General features: G+C 50.1%; 1 protein-coding gene across 5 annotated transcripts in view; it reads left to right on the forward strand.

Moving 5' to 3' along the window:
- St3gal1 (ST3 beta-galactoside alpha-2,3-sialyltransferase 1) overlaps positions 1 to 17454 on the forward strand; it is an 84906-nt gene that overhangs the window by 17938 nt on the left and 49514 nt on the right. For all 5 annotated transcript variants that reach the window (XM_029560323.1, XM_029560319.1, XM_029560318.1 and 2 more), the window contains one exon: positions 2401 to 2524. The gene's annotated coding sequence lies outside the window, so the exon portion shown is untranslated. The remainder of the gene's footprint in view (positions 1 to 2400; positions 2525 to 17454) is intronic.

The raw sequence follows: 17454 nt of genomic DNA on the forward strand, positions 1-17454 counted from the left end.
GGAGCTCAGTGGGTAGATTGCACACCTTGTATTCATGAGGCCCTGAGTTTGATCCCAGCACTAAAAACAAAAACAAAAACAAAAACAAAAAAAGAAGGAAAGAGGGAAGGAAGGAAGGGAAGGAAGAAAAGAATTGACTTTCTACATGTGCATGCCAGGGACTCAAGATGAAAATCAGGCATCCCCTTGCTTCAAGGATTTCCAGCCCGGGGAACATGTTTTGTAGGGGTACAGTAGATGCCAAAAAGTTACAGTGGCTGTGCCCATCCCTGTCTAGGAGTCTCCAGAGGGGTCCTGGGAAGTGCCCTTTATACTGGAATGTAGACGGTGACTAGAAAGCACAGAAAGAAAGGGATAGTGTGAGCTAGTGGAGCAGAAGGTCTGGTCAAGGCCCACAAGGGCCCTCCAGCTGCCGTCATGAGTCAAGGCCCCTTCCAGTAGATGCTGAGAGGCAAGGCCCCTCCAGCTGTTGCTGAAAGTCAAGGCCCCCTCCAGCTGCTTTTGAGAGAGAGTCAAGGCCCCCTCCAGTTGATCCTGAGAGGCAAGGCCCCTCCATCTGTTGCTGAAAGTCAAGGCCCCCTCCAGCTGCTTTTGAGAGAGAGTCAAGGCCCCCTCCAGTTGATCCTGAGAGGCAAGGCCCCTCCAGCTGTTGCTGAAAGTCAAGGCCCCCTCCAGCTGCTTTTGAGAGAGTGTCAAGGCCCCCTCCAGTTAATGCTGAGAATCAAGGTCCCTCTCCTTGATGCTGAAAGTCAAGGCCTTCTTCAGCTGATGCTGAGAGGCAAGATACCCTGTGGCCACTGATGAGGAAAGGCTGGCATGGAGGAGGTGGTGGTGGCCAGATGGTGAAGGGGCTCGGCCGTGGCCCCCTGCCCTGCATCTCACTTCAGATAGGACTCAAAAGAGAGCGTTCCACAGCTTCCACCTTGAGAAACTGAACCCTGGCTGCTTTCACTCCAGCCCCTTTCTGTGTCATCTCTTGTAAACATCCTGTCCCTTCAGCAGCTCCTAACAGACTATTTATAGTCAACACCACATGTGGTTTCCGGACCTGTGCGTTTGGACAAAACTGCCTCCCGTCAGTCACAAGTCCTGTCCGTTCTCCATCTGAAAAGGCTCTCAAAACTTCTTCCCTCTTGCTGCAGCCTCCTTAGATCATCCACAGGCTGGCCTCCCTCCTAGCCTGCCACAGGCCCCAACAGAGAGGTACCTGGGTGGGTGTATTGGTTAGTATTCCCTGCGGAGACGTACAGCCCAAACTCCAGGGCCTGCCAGCCTTCCACGTTTGTGATCTGCTCCTCTTGGCTAAGACTCAATGCTAGTGACAGCCTCACCAGCAATTCTGTCACTCAGCTGGGCTGACGGGGCTGACGGGGCTGTCCCAGGTCAGTTAGTGCGGCAACAGGAAGCCTGGCAGTGAGAAAGGGGATTTGATACACCAACAGTTGAGGATGTGTGTATACCCAGGGCCCACGAGTGCAAATAAGTATGTGCTCTACTGCTGAGCTACTCCCCTGGCTCCTACATCAGCTCTGGTTGGTGCCTTTGCATTTTATGTGTTGTTATACTACTGTAAAACCAATCTCAGGTTCAAATGGTGGCGAAATGGACTCCACCCATGGGAGGGGTGGTGGTGCCACTGTGGACAATCAGAAGCCTCTCTTGCAGTGATGGTCATGGTGGGGCAGCAGCACTGTTCTCTGTTGTGGTCTGTCTCATGTTCCTTACTGCCCTTGTCATGCTGGGTCAGTTTGCTCAGTTTGGATGCTCTCCAAACTTTGTCTTCCTTTCCACAATATGGGGATCTTAGGGGCAATGACCTCAGTGACATCAGGAGCTCATTACAGTGGAGCTGGGGGCCAGAAAGAGCCCAGCCAAGTTTCTGCTGTTATCCTCACTTCCCAACGAATTTTCTCCTCATTCTTTCACTTTGACACATGGCCCTTGGGGACACTTCCCCCAAGCCTTTTGTATTTACCAAAGTGCCCTCTTACTTACATCTTGCTGGATAGGAGCTAACATCTCACTCCCCCCTCCCCCCACCCCCCTCCCGAATTCTTCTTTTAGAGTCATTGGTCACGCCCTCCTAGGTTCTCCCAAGTGTCCCTCAGTCCTGAGTCCCTTTGCTCTACATTTTCTGTGCACTTATCCACAGCCCACTCTCAGTCCCCACCCCTGAAAGTTTCTGGCTTGCAAGAGGTGTGCACTTGTCCTCTTCCTGTTCCCACTCTGATCACAGGATAGAGAGTTGCTTTTGGAAACCCATGTGTCATGCGAATGTTTGGGCAAGGCAGTGGGCAAGTGGGTGCGTACCTTGTCTCCCTCTTGAATTATCTCAGAAAGGCCTCAGATGGGGTTAATGCCAAAGCTGACTTGCATTTTCTCTCTTCCTTCAATTTTCAGACTTGACTTTCCTGGATTGGAAATGGCACCAAGAGGCAATTTGTACCTACCAGGATTGTGCTGAGTGGTACTGCAGGACAGTTGCATCTTGGGCCAGAGGTGGACAGTGGCTCAGCCTCCTAAGGTGAGTGACTAAGTGGTTTTCCCCCATGAGGGAGATGTGCTGTCTTTTCCACACTTCATGATTTATGTTGTGGGATTGGATGAAGCATGAGACAAGTGCTGTGTTTTCCAGACTCTTGAGAGTTATGTAGGGCGGGGGTGCCCTGTTTTCTTGGTCTCTGTAACCCGGCCTGCTCTGCCATGAGGGAGGAGTGCCCAGGCGAGGGGAGCCATTGTCTGGATGAAGCACTGAGCAGCCTCCTGATGAAGAACCTTGGGAAAGGTTCTTTCCTCATGATAAGTCAAAAGGAGACAGCCAGATTGGGAGTACTCCTTGATGACCATTTGCTGTCATCCCATAGAAGGCCTTCTGGGAGAAGTGTTTAACAATACCCCTGGAGAAAAATCTGATGAGACTCACTTATCCCCTGTGTATCCAGCTCTGATGATGGCCCGGGCTTTGGGTGGAATCCGTGCTGTGTGAGGGAGCTCGCGTCTCTTGTCTCTCAGGGGGAGTGGCATGCCACAATCAGGTCCAGAGTGTATTCACTGCTGCTGCACCATCCTAGCATCGTGCTAGGAAAAATGTGTGTGTTTGTGTAAGACAAACACACTCACATGCACATACACATAGTTCTATACGTACACATCAGCTAGATCATTCCTAAATGGACCATGTTAGTTATCTATTCATTCAACCTATAGCACTAGCTGTACGTCTAACAGCTAACATCACAGCAGGACACCTACTAATTCATCTAATCCATACACATAGAAACATGTCCGATAACAGAGTTACTTTGATAGAGTAAAGAATAGAGGTCAAACCCTTTTCTCTTTGCTGTGACAAGAGCAACTGAAGAAAGGAAGACTCACAGTTTGAAGGTGCAGTGCAGAGTGACAGAACGTGAAGCAACTGGTCATGCTGCATCCGTGGTCAGGAAGCAGAGCGAGATGGATGCTGGTGCTCCACTAGCTTCCTCCCTTTGATTCAGTCCAGGACCCAGTCTATGGATTTCTGCTGCCACAATTAGGGTGGGCATTCCCACTTCAATTAGCAGCCTAGAGGCTCCCTCGTAAACATACCCAGAGGTTCATTTCTATCTATGGTGATGCCAAATCCTATCAAGTCGACAAGCTAACCACCACACTCTGTGTATTAAATTCACTGTGTGTTCATGTTGATAATACTTCCTTGAAATTAAGATTTGTCTTCATGCTACATGGTCACTGCATTCCTGGCCCAATACCTCCCCAACTGCCACATTTATTAAATTGTGGGTCAGGCCCTGCCTTAAACTGATGTCACCTTAAGAGGTCCAAGTACAGATGAGGAAACTGAGATCCTGAAATGCAAATGAAGTTGTGGCAAATTACACAGCTAGAAAAAGCAGCCATTCCCAGTGAGCTGTCTGACTGTTCTCTGATTGAAAGGCCCAGGATACATCATAGATGAGAGAGAAAAATCAGAGCAAAAGGTGGGTGTCGTAGGTACATTCCTCATCTCTGTGATCAGATACCTGATGAAAGCTACCTAAATGAAGACAGATTTAGATTGGCTCCTGGTTTAAGAGAGCACACTGCAGGGTTGGTTGGGAAAACTTAGAGGATGAGTGGTTGCAGCTGTTGTAGCAGAAGCTGGTTCACATCTGGGTAGACGAGCAAACAGAGAGCTAGGATAGGAACTGGGGCTGGGCTATGAGCCATAAGACCCCCCTGACCCAGTGATCCCATTTCTTTCAGTGAGACCGCACCTTCTAACAGTTTCTCAACCACATTTTTTACCTTTTAGATATATTTTTTAACATGTATCAGTGTTTGCCTGTTTGTATGTATATGTACAGTGTTCATGCCTGTTGCCTACAGAGGCCAGAAGAGGGTGGTGTTATAGCCCCTGGAACTGGAGTTATAGGTGGTTATGAGCTGCCATGTGGGAACTGGGAACCCAGGTCCTCTGCAAGAGCATCAAGTGTTCTTAACCTCTGAGCCATCTCTCCAGTCCCACACTACTACCTCTTAAAGGTTCCACAACCTACCCAAATAGGGCCACCAACTGGTGATCAAGTGTTCAAATGTGTGAGATTATGGGGGACATTTCACCTCCAAATTAAAGTAGTAAAAACAAGTCTCTAGCCCTGGCAGTGGTGAGCCGGCTGGACCTGTTGACACACACCCCTCCCTTGCTCCCCAGGAGCTGTATTTGTGGTCTGCAACACCCAGACCCAGTCCTGTAAGGGGAAGTGCACAGACACACATGGCAGGATGTGAATGCACATATATGTGAGTACACAGCTCTGCTGTGGTGGGCCCACGGCTGCTGTCCTGAGCTCAGAGTCTGAGGGCAGCTTCAGAACTATGTTTCTGCCACCTGAGCCTTTGCTCTGCTTCCCTGGGACTTTTCTGGCAGAGCTATATTAGCAAGGAGGCTTTAATTTAAGCACATCTGTATCCCCAGCTCCTAGCAGAATACATCAGCAGGTATACTCGACAAATACCAATTTCTCACATGTGCCCACAGTGTTTCTGAGCTCTGGGATGTGCCGGGCACTGTTCTAGACAAAGACCCAGAGAGTTCATATCCTAGCATGTGAATGGTAGGGTGTGAGACAGTGGCCCAGGGAAGGCACAGCTTTACAGCTGTGTGGGCACTAAAGGTCTGTGCCAGGTGTCTGTGGAGCCTGGCCCCATGCTGATGGGTGAGCACAAGCAGTAGGAGGATGAAGGAGGACAGGGGTGGCAGTCACAGATCAGCACAGGCCTGTGCTTCCTTCCAGGGCTGTGGCCCTGCAGAGAGCCAGGCCTGTTTTTCTTCCAGGCAGTCACGTGCATAGAAGCTCACAGAACTTAGCTATTTCCTCTAAAAACAACTGGCCCAAGTTACCAGCCAAAACAGAGACAGCCTGCAGGCCAGAGGTTCAGTGATTGAGATAAGAGGGCATCCTGGCAGTCCTCACATACCATTCTGGATAAAGAAGAGCTTGGGGAATTTCCCTTGTGATAGCCTGTGACTGGAGAGCAGAGGTGTCAAGAGCAGGCACTCATTCCCCGGGAGACACAAGAAAGTGAGCATCTTTGAATGTTCAAAGGCTGCAGGTGGGGAGGTATTAGCTTGTACAGGGGATTTGATGGAGGGATGCCAGTGGATGAGGGAGTAGAGAGAGAGAGATTTCTGTCAGTACTTCCCCTCTCTCTGTGTCTTAATAGGGCCCTCCTGGGTGCCTCCAGCCCAGGCCTTTGCTGAGTACTGGAAGTGAAAGGAGTCAGCGGGCACCATGCCGCTGAGATGCTGATAACCCAGGGGCAAAACAGATAAGTCCACCAGTGAGCAGCAGGAACAGTGTATAGTTCTGGTTTTGAGGGGCTTGACACATACAGAGTTTGGAGTCTTCTCTATGGAAATACAATACAAAGTCACAGATTAAAATGAAATGCAAACCCTCAACAAGTGGACTGCTGGGGCTCCACTCTTGGGTAGGGGCTGGTTTCCAGTGGGTTTGCAGTTAAAGGGACTGGGAGCCCTTTGCCTTCTGTTCTCTGAAGCCTGCAGGTAAGGAGCAGGTCACCAGGAGCCTGTGTCCTGGTAGGCTGGCCCCATACTCCATAGGAAGGCCATTGGGGAAGACACTGGTGTTTGGAAACCTGGCTTCTCCTGTCCTCGTTCTCTAACAAAATGGAGTCTTTGTTCCTTTATTACTGCTGGGATGCTCAAAGACACATTCTGTAGTTTTACGGCTGACCTAGTGACCCCACTTCTGGTACTGCATCCTAAGGACCAGCTAAACTTCGGAAATGCTGAGCTGAGTGGGTGGACTTACATAAGGCCAACTGGAGGTCATTCACTTCCTCAGGGAGGACTCCAAACCTATAAGCCTTGTGTGGACTAGAGAGGCAGAAAGTAGTTTAGTGACATACCCATAGGCACATGGCTCTGAGCTGTGCTTTTAAGTTACAGTATTTCCGGAACCTTGCCCACTGGCTCTCTTGTCTGTCTGAATCCTTCCTTAGCTTCTAATATCCTGAAAATGCCTTGAACAGCCAGGATTAGGAGCAGAGTTAAGTAAAGTAGAGCCTAGAATGGAGTTATTAGTATTGGGTCAATGTAGTTTTTCCCAGAGCACTAGAATGTTCTGGATGTTAGATACAAAACAGGGGAGAGCCCCATTTGTGTACACAGTGAGTAATATTGAGGGTCAGTACAGCTGAGCTCCCCCTCAGCTTTGTACACACTCTGTTGGATTTGTTGTGACAGGCTCATTCACCCATACATCCAGCCAACAGCTTTATCCCGAGCTCCTGTTCTGTTCCCATCCTGAGGACACAGTAGTCTTTAAGGGTCAGGAAGAGGAAAGTTTCAGCCCTTATGACACCCACCATCCAGCTAACTGTGGATTCTCTGCCAGCACTTGCTCCCTCCCTGTTGCACCAGATGGAACTCTCAGCAGCCTCCCTTGGATCTCCAGTGCTTTGAGGGGGCCCCTCCGCCCCATTCTGTGCCTGTTGCTTCATATGTAAAATAGGCTGGGAGACTCACAGGACTGAGACTTCAAAGTGTGGACTCTTCTGGATGCAGGCTGGGTACTTTGCCTGCATCTCCTTGTCTTTACATCTGACAGGTAGAAGCACTGGGCACTGAGTTTCTCCCTGGCCCCCAGAACCTCAAAGGTCATAGGTGGCTAGAGAGGGAAAGCAAGGCTCTCGACTCTAAAGACTAAGCTTCTTGCTGACCCTGCTGTTAGGGTCCCATGACTCTGCAACCTTATGCTGCAGGGCCTTGTTTCTTGACAACATGGGGCCCCTCCCACCCCCAAGGGAGACAGATATGCAAACTATAGAGGAACCTGGAGTTTGGAAAGCCTGGCCTTCCCTTCTGCCTCCCTGCTGTAGTTCTCAGAGCTTAGGCATGGTATTCCCTTTTCTAAGTCTCAGTCTCCTTATCTGTAAGAAAGGAGATGGTCTTGTCCAGCTACTAGGGTTTCCTGGGGATTAATGCCACAATAACCCATGGAAAGTACTGGGTAAATAACAGGCATGCTATTTATTCTGAGCCACATCATGTTGGGACACAGAGAGCTATAATAATAGGAGCCAGGGCCTACCTCACTGCCAGCTCCAAAGGTTACCAAAACCATAGAGACTTTCCTCACAAATAAACGTTCCCAATCATCCACTGTGCCATGCCCAGTGTCTCAAGAAGCAAGGACCATCAAGGGCATAGAAATTTCCTAAGTGCTTCTAGAAGCCAACAACCCCAGAGTCCTTCACCCTTCAGGAATGACTGGTTCTTTATTCTGGTCACACCTAATTGATTCACAGATCTTGCAGATAGCCTTAGTTATAGGAAGACTAACATTTGTGTCCTTCCTCCTTCCAGTGCCCATGTTCCTGCTAGCTTTGGGACAGAGCCCAAGTCCTCTGGCAGGAAGGACAAGACTGGCCATGACCTGGGTGGTCTCTAGGGTCCCAGATCATCCCAGCTGCCCCCACGCCTGCTAGTCACAGAACAGTTATCAAAGCAGAAGTCAGCAAGGCCTGAGTACAGATCACACTTCTACTCATGGGGGGGGGGCGTCTCCTGACCTCAGTTTCCTTACCTGTAAAATGGACAGAATAGCTAATGATAGCCCAAATTAGTTAACATCCTTGAAAGTATTTAGAGCCTTCTGGATACATCCTGCTCTGATGGTCAGTATGAGGTAGAGGATATGTAGGTAGGATACTGACAGAAAACATAGGTTTTGCTCCAAAAGGAACAAGAGCTAGTTTATTCTGAGCCAAATGTGAGTGATCGTGCAGTGGGACCATGGATCCAGGTTACCCAAAATGACATGTTCCCCCATGGAAGTGGTCACATGAACTTTTTATAGTCAAAGAGCCAAAGAAAGTCCTAAACCAATGCATTTACTGAAGACATTGTGGGGGCTGGACATCAGATAGGCAGGGTACAGCAAAGTGGGGAAGTCTCTGCTGTAGGTCTTGGGTGCTTTCTGACGGTGTCTTTAGCTTTTGAGTTGGTAGACACTAATAGTCTGAACATATTCCAAAGATTTTACCTAGTTGAAAGGCTGTTAGACTAATATATATATTTTATCCTCATGAAGCCAAGCTGGCCTCTGACTCAATGTTAGCTAAAAATGATCTTGAATGTTCGACCCTCCTGCCTCTACCTCCCAGTGCTGGGATTACAGGTATATTTCCAACATGCCCTGATTTTGAGGTGTGTGCTAGTTACTTTCCTTTTGCTGAGATAAAACAGCAGGACTAAGGCAGCTTATAGAAAGAAGAGTTTATTTGGCTACAGTTTCAGAGAGGCAGGGAGGCATGGAAGGAGGTGTGGGAGCAGAAAGCTGAGCTCTCACATCTTCACACACACACAAGAAGCAGAGAGAAACTGAAACTGGAAGAGGACAACACTAGGCGATCTCAAAGCCGGCCCCAGTGACATGCTTCTCCAGCTAAGCCACACCTCCTAAAGGCCCATGACCCTCCCCAAACAACACTGCTATGGGGGACACTTCTCATTCAAACCACCACAAGGTGTTAGGAATTGAACCCAGGGCCGAATTCATGCTAGGCAAGCACTCTGTCAATTGAGCTACATCCCCAGCCCAGGCTATGATATTTTTGTCTCTCCATCTACAGCATTCCAACTCTCCACAATTAGAGTTCCAATCAGTCAGTCAGTCTGCAGAATCAACATAGATAGAGCTTTTTTTTCCTGGGAACATGTGTCCACAGCAAGGAGGTGGCTGTGGATATAGAGTGGATGTGACATCATATGTCCTATGTCCACTCCAGATAGAGGCCTGCTGTGCCTCAGGGAGCCCCAGGTGGTTTACATATGTTCTTCCTTACTGGGTGGACCCTGTTCCCCCAGCCTCCTGATAAGTCATTTGTCATCTCTGCCCAACACAGACGTGTCCTCTCCTCAGGAACCCTCATTTTCCTCATTTTCATTGCGTCCTCAGCCAGGGCTTCTCGCTAGACGTCTCCTGCATGTTCATGTGCGGGCTCCAAGCTGGCTCTTTCTCTTTCCCTTGCTCAGTTTCACCTGCACCTGGTGCATCTTTGCCCTTCCAGTGCTGAGGAGGGCAATGGGCCAGGCACATGTATGCATTTCTAGTGCACTGGGAAATGCAGACTGAAGACAAGTGTTTTCCACCACTGAGGTTGGCCCACCTGCTTGATCCATAAACATGACATTAAAAGTTCAATGAGCTGAGCAGGTGGGGCTTTGACTAGGCAAAGCTCCTGGGGATCAGTCTTTCCTCTTCAGCTTCCGCAGGTCTCAGCCACCCTGGGACACCTCAGCCCTATACCCCCCAGTTTTAGAGAAATAGAAACTAAAAGTCCTGTATCTGTGTCTGTGGACTCAAGGTCTTTTGACTTTGGGATTGACCCCCTTTCTGCCTCACCTTTTGCTCCAGCTGGGTGGTAGCCACAACAGCTGCCACTCGCACATCAGCATGCCCCCAACTTGATTACACAAATACATGCCTTGCAGCCCTTCCTGAAATCAGTGGTTGGGTGGGGAGAAGGAAGGAGAGGGAGGAAAACCAAGCCAGCCTGCCTGGGATCTATTTGGCAAGTCTTTGTGCTGTGTCCCATACCGTGTCCAAGAGCCATTTGGGGAACACACGTCACTAATGTTGCTCAATGATCTTTGTGTAAACACTTTCTCCAGGCACTAAAGTTACCCTCTGTGTTTGGTGTGGGGAGGGACTGGCCATCAGAAAAAGCTGGAAATGGGAGACTTCAGGGTTGGTGACACAGACTTGCTTTTCTCTGTGTGAGTTAGAATTGATTCCATGCGCTGTGGTCTCTGCAGATGGGTGGTGTACTCAACAGGAGCTTCTAGGGGTCAAAGACTTCTTCCTTCCCACTAAATCCTGTGCTTGAGTCAAGAAGGGTCACTCTGAGAGGGTTCCTGGAATTGCCCTGAGCAATCATTGCAATCATTGCACTACGTGGTTGTGTAATAGCCTACTAAGTGGCCATGGTATCTAGAAGTCCCTCCTGGTTGCTACATATTTAGATGCAATGCGCATCAATGTATATGCTTCTCTTGGTCACTGTCACCACCTGGTGTCATTACCATTTCCTTTCATTTGAACTGTGTCCCTGGGGTGAGTTCTCAAAAGAGAGATACTGGAATTGCTTTGAAGGTTTTTGCCACCTGTTTGCAGTGGTGACCTTGCTGTGGAAGGAAGCCAGGAAGGGAGATTGGGAACAGGAGCTGAGAGGCTGGGAGAGGGTCAGGGAAAAAGCTCAGAGGTCCCACAGCAGTGTGGGATTGTGTGACAGGCAAGTGGCTCTGCTTTCTGCAGGGCCCAGTGTCCAGGTAACAGAGAAATGGGAGTGAGGAGCCGTGAGGCAAAAAAGGGGCAGGAAACCGGGTAAAGGGAGCTTAGCCTGCTCCTGATGAGAGAAGTCATTCTCCAACCTTGCTTTCCTTAGAGCTAGCATGCAGACTGACTGAAAGTATGTTAGCGGTTAGTAGGTTACACTGGACTGGGACCCATCTCTAGTCAGTTGAAGCAGTGTGTTGTTGGTAACCTACAGGGCAAAACTGTACAAGAAGGGGTCCTGGTGCTATGGGTATCTGCCAGCCTGCAGGTCATTTGTGCTTTCCCAGGGGTGTAGTTGAGGACTTTGGCACAACCTTAGGATGTCTTGGGGCCATGAGGAGGTAGAATGCTCACATGCTGTGGCAATCCAGGGGCTCCCAAGACTCCAGTACCCAGTGGAATCCAGATAACCCTGAGTGCCAAATCCATTGACGTCCAGAAGGACAAAATTGATACAGCTTCCTGAGCACAGCCACACTTCATCAGCCCTCTGTAGTTTGAATGTGGGAATGAGTGAGTGGCCGGCAAGAGTCCTTCACTCACATCCTGCAAGACCTGCAAATTGTCCCTCATCCCAACAACAGGAAGTTTCTGACACTTTCTAAGCACTCTGTGCTGCCACAGGAACAGGCGTACACTTGGCAGGAAGGACAGTCCCTTGGCAGAAAGAACAGTCTTGGCCACTTGCCAGGAGTCCTCTTGAGAAATGCGTGACAGAGGAGGGTCATGAAGCATGGTGGTACAAGGTGGTGGCTGTGTACCTGCTGGTCACAGGATGTCCCTCCACACTTTGACTGGATGGCCCCGACTAGCTCACTCGCATGACACAGATCTGTTAATATGCGCCGTGCTGGATGAAAACACTGAAGAATTCTTAAAATGTTCATTTCACCATTCCAAAATAGTACTAATCAATTGTATGGTGATATCTGTAGCATTTTTAATGAAAAACACTTCACTCCGACAGAAGTCAGATTAGTGGGGAAAGGGGTGTTGCTGGGCAGATCTCGTCAATGTTTGGCATAGAGGACAGCTGGAGCCCCTATCCCTACCTCTGCTTCAGTCTGCCAGGAAATCAGATAGTATCAGCCTCTGAGGGTGGGAAAGACAAGCAAGCCCTGGTATTAGTGAGAAAATGGTTCTGATGTATCCACTCCGTGACCCTGAGTCCCCTGGAGCACAGTCTGAGCTTCCATTTCTCTCTCCTCTCTGTTGCTGTGCTGGGGATAGATGTAAGAACTGTGGGTACATGGGCTGTCTGGGGTCTGGTGGGGAGGTACCATGTTCCCCGTCCACCTGCAGTGAGTCCAGAGAATATACACAGCTCTTGAACTTCCTAGTGTCTCACATCCATCCTCATTTGGATTTCTATTATAAATATATTACATGTACTGTGCGTATAATAAAGCCAATAAAAAGAGTCCTACAGGTCAGAGTCACCCACTTCACATCATTTCTGAGAACCAGTTCTTAAGAGTGGCATCTCCACTCTAGAATGAGGGACAGTGGGGGATGGCCACCCATGTGTTCAGAGGTGCTGCACACGAAGACAAGGGCATAGGTGAGAGTCCGCCAATGACAGCCGCCTCCCTGGAACCCTGCTCAGGCTGGTGACAGCTCCGGACTGTCTCCTGCTTCTTTATTGCTAAATCAGTTATGCTCCTTCTGGGCCTGAATACCACAGAAATCAGCTCAGGAAACCTGAGGGCTGGCCTGGTGTCTGCACAGCCTGGGCTAGGAATACTTTTCTCCCAAAGGCTCTGCCTGGATGTTCCCAGTGTGAACTATACAAAGATGGGTATGGCTCAGCCTCTGAGAAGGCTTACGAGCGGAAGCAAGGCAGGCCTCACTGCTCTGACAAGAGGAGGTCCCCAGAGGCCATTGGAGAGGTCCTCAAGTGACACCTGCCTGAAGACATTCTGAGGAGCCCTGTGCTGGTTTCCCTGGTCCCACTGTGTTTATTCATGAATTCAATTAATACCAGTGGAGAACCAGGGAGGGCAGAGAGCTGGAGTAGTTCTACAGTGTAACAAACCAAATCCCTGGGGACTCCCAGGTGCTCCTGGGAAGGGTGGCATACCGGGAAGTGGGGGGAGGAGGAGGAGAGGGGGGAAAAAGGATTTGGAGTGTTAACTGAGACCTGGAGTAGGGGAAATTGGGAATGGATGTGGTCACCAGAGCACTAGGGACAGGAAGGTCCCTGGCGAGCAGAGGGCAGAGCGCAGGGAGTTGGCAGCAAGGCAGGGTCAATGAATGAGGCAGAGAACAGGGTGTGGCCGGGCCAAAGGGAAAATGGTGGCTTTTGGTATCCCTCTGCACCTAGAAGGATGATGCTCTGTTCCTCTCTGGACTTCCTGCTGGCTCCGGAGCCCACACTGGGACCCTTAAACCTCAAGATGGGGGTTTTCCCCTGCCAGCCTGCCTCCTCCAATGGCCAGGCCTTGCCATGGTGAGGACAGTAGGCAGGCAGGTCCTCATTTTCATGACTTCCAACTTCATTCAGGCTCAGCACCCCACTCTCCGATCCTAGGGCCCTTTCCAAGTAGAGTCCCCTGTAGGACGCTCTCCCCTAACCCCATATGCACCCATCTCTTTCTCTCCTTCATCAGAACCCCTCACTTGCTGCCTGCCATTTGTCCATCAGATTCCTCCTCCTGTTGATAAATTCCAGAGTCTCTGCCTCAGGAACTGGGAGCCCATACTCATTCTACCTGCATCATCTGCCTCACTGTGACTGGAGAGATCTAGAAAGCCTCGTGGCCCATTTCTGGCAGTATGAGAACCTGTCAGGACAGCCTTCACCCAAGTCTTGCTTGCCCAGCATGCCTCCTGTGTCATATCGCCTCACATGGGTCCCCTAAGTCATCAGATTTAACGCACTCTGCAGCTGTCTGTCCCTCTGCATAGGCTGGCCATACTGCAGAGAAACTCTTCCCGTCCCTGCTAGGTGACTCAGGCTCTAACTGGCTCACTGCAGGGCCAGCTGCCCCACTACCTGACTGCAGTAGATGTCCTCTGTCCTCACTGGACTGGGTGGGCCTGACCTGCCTGGAGTTGTGGGGCCCAGGATGGAGAAGGTAAATGCCGCTGTGTACTCCAGCTGTCAAATCAGAGCGCGTGGGCAGCCGATGGTTATGGCCAAGGACCATGCAATAACTAGGTTGGGATTTGCTGGCCAGACCACTTCTCCTGGTTACACAGTTTTGCAATCGTGGCGCAGGAATAGCCCAAAGCAGCAGACAGACAACTGGGTATAGCTGTGTCCCAGTAATAGACACACAGTTTACAAATATTGGTGTTGGGCCAGATCCAGGAGCCCCGTTGCTGAATGCCAGGCTTGAGTCTGTTCAGGTGGTGAAGAAAAGCTGCTTGTGTGACCCAGTGTGTCCTGCTTGCTAATGGTTTATGTCCCCATCACCAGACAGGAACTCCTCCAGGGCCGAGAATGTGCTGCCCTCAGTATGGTACCCTCAGTATAGTCCTCGCACAGGGCCTGCAGGGTCTGCTCCCCCGCCACGGGATGTGTGAATGGATGGTGTCCTGTGGGCACCGTGCCTAGTGAGTGCCAGTCTAGCATAAAAGCTGGGGAGGAGCTGAGCATGACTTTTCCAAACCTGGGGCTAAACTAAATCCCCTCCTCACATGCACTGTTCCTGGACGGATTCTGTGGTGCCGGTGGGGATGGGCCTGGTGCTCTGGTCTGCTTAGGTAAGGGGATTTAAGCACAAAGCCTCCCACTCCTGGGAATCCCACACTCCTGGCCACGGCTCCTTTCCTAAGTCCCCAGCCTTGCTCAGGGCCATTAAAATTTGCTTCTTCAGGGGCTGAGGGTGGGGCTGCAGCTCAGAGGTCTTGAGGGATGAGACACTCCCCAGGGCAAGTAATTCCTGCCTGGGATAGACTGGCTCTGCATGGGTATGGGAGAGTCTTGGTGTGGTGCCTGTGTGCACCCACCTGCTACTCTAAGACTCTGCACATGTCTTTTTAATCGTTTTAATCCTTGTTTTCTGAGAAATAAACCGAGTCACAGGAAAGTTCCTTGCTTTAGGTCACAAGGCAGCTGAGGGTGAGCCAGGATTGGAATCTGGCAATCTAATGCTGAGGCCATTGCTCACAATGGCAAGTTGGAGTGTAGTAGAAAGGACTCAAAGCTACAGCGAATCACAGAGGATTCATCTCACTGTCACAGTCCCATGCCCTTTCCCCAGATGAGAACACTAGATGAAGACAAGAATGACTTACCTAAGATCATACAGCATTCAGAGGGAGAAACTCCAAGGCCACTTTAAGGGGCTCATATTTTAACTTGATGCCTCTAGGCAAAGGGGCAAAATCTCTCACCTTTCTTCCTCTCTGCCTGGAGTGAAATAATTCCCACCTCATCCTTTTGCTAAAGTGCAGGAGGTGACAGCCCAAGTGTGCACCTCACTGAGCACGGCTGAGACCCTGTGGACTCATCAAATCTAGGATCAAGTCAGTGCTAGAGTGAGCGTGGGTGAGTATCCTCACCTCCCTGACCCTCTGTTTTCCTGTCTGACCACTGGGGAGACAGAGCCTGAATGCCTGAGCTGTTCCTGAGCTGAGCCCAAGGAGGATCTCCAGGAACATGGCTTTCTGTCCCTCTCCCAGTTCCCTCCCTGTGGTGGCTCCTTCACCCTCTGCACCAGGAAACAGCAGTAAGCCCCACCCTCCACACTGAGCTGGAAACTTCATTCCAGAACCCACTCAAACCTCATCTCTGGAGTTCTTAGTCCAGGAAACCACAGTGGGCTGTGTTCGTCTGCCATTCTCATGCTTGCCTGTAATTGTAGACCTTCACGGTAGTCTCTGCTGCCTGAAGCCGAGCACTCTCTCCACTCTCCATGTGTCCTGACTTTCAGTTGTATCTTAGGAACGCATGGCCAGTAGGCCCTGGTCCTTCGTGATAGTCTGTAGGGAGATAGACGTCTGGGTGGAAAGGAAGCAGTGAAATAGGCCTGGCCCGTGGAAATAAACCACGAGATTAAACAGACTGCACAAGGAGGCTTGTCTCTAGATGGATGGGGAAACTTCAATCTTTATCAACTCTTTTACCTTACCTTCTCTTGCTCTAGAACAATCTGTAGACCCTAGGTAGGAATGAGCCGTGACCTAGGGCAAGGTTCCCTGCTGTCCAGAGAAAAGGCTGGATAGATTTGCCCTGTTTGCAGAGGGGCACCCTCAGCCCAAGAGCTTCTCAAAGCGCTGGCCACGTGGAGCTGGGCCAGCCTTCTAATTCAAGGCGTCCTTTGTGTAGCCCCACCCTCCACACTGAGCTGGAAACTTCATTCCAGAACCCACTCAAACCTCATCTCTGGAGTTCTTAGTCCAGGAAACCACGGTGGGCTGTGTTCGTCTACCATTCTCATGCTTGCCTGTAATTGTAGACCTTCATGGTAGTCTCTGCTGCCTGAAGCTGAGCACTCTCTCCACTCTCCATGTGTCCTGACTTTCAGTTGTATCTTACGAACGCATGACCAGTAGGCCCTGGTCCTTCGTGATAGTCTGTAGGGAGATAGACGTCTGGGTCACACATACCTGAGGAAACAGATTTTAAAGTAGGAAAGGGTATATTTTGGTTCATGATTTGAGAGAGTTCAGTCCATCATGGCTGGAGGGAGTGATCAAGCATAACAGTTCATAGGTAGCCTGAAAGTAGAGAGAGGACTGTACCCTCTCCAGAGCATGAATAACACATGGGCTCTCAGAAGGTAACTACCAAGGTCCCAGGGCCTCTACTGGGATTTGAACCCAGGCTTCAAGCACTCATTTGTGTGTAAGATACCACAGAGTTGGGTCAGAAGGTGGACATGGGCCACTTTGTGCTATGCCCCATACCTCCTGTACTGCCTTCTCTGAGTGGTTGCCTGCTCTGAGCTTGAGATTTTCAACCCTGACATCCAATCACAGCACACCCCTACAAGGACAGGCACCAAACCATACCCTCCTGGTGACCATACTTTTATAGTAGAAAAGGGACCTGTGTGCTCTGGGAGGATTGGCTGCCTCTGGTGGGTTTTAGGTTGGAATTTGGAGACAGGAGTTGGGCTGGGCCCCCTGAGACATCTTGGGATACAGGGACAGCATCCTCCAGCCCCTATCTAGTCCCTATGACAGGACAGATTTGAGATTTATTTGAAAATGCTGCTGGGACCGTGTTCTTACAGATCTGCGCTCCTAAGCTCCATTTCCTGGGGTGTTCTGCACTGCTCTGGGTTCCCTTGACTTCAAGCCTGAGCCCCTAAAAGTGGCTTTCAGACTGGCTCTTCCCTAATTATTCAGCCTCTGGGAGCCTCAGGTCCTGAGCACGAGGACTTGCCACCCAGTACTGGGTATCATCAATTTTCAGTCCGTGTTTTCACTGAAGGAAATCTTGAAAAGCTAAGAAAACTATGAAAGTCCAGAAAAACAGACACCCAGATTCCCACAGAGCCTCCCCTGCCAGGAAGTGCCTGTCTGCACACCTACGTCAGGCCATTTTATTGCCCTAAAATTCTGGTTCAGAAACTGTTTTCTTCATCCTCCCCAAATTGCATCATATGGCAGATAGTTGCTAGTTCTGTGGATTGTTTTCATGGTGCAGAATTGC

The sequence above is a fragment of the Nannospalax galili genome, unplaced genomic scaffold (genome assembly GCF_000622305.1).
Source record: "Nannospalax galili isolate Female #2095 unplaced genomic scaffold, S.galili_v1.0 scaffold472, whole genome shotgun sequence".
NCBI lineage: Eukaryota > Metazoa > Chordata > Mammalia > Rodentia > Spalacidae > Nannospalax > Nannospalax galili.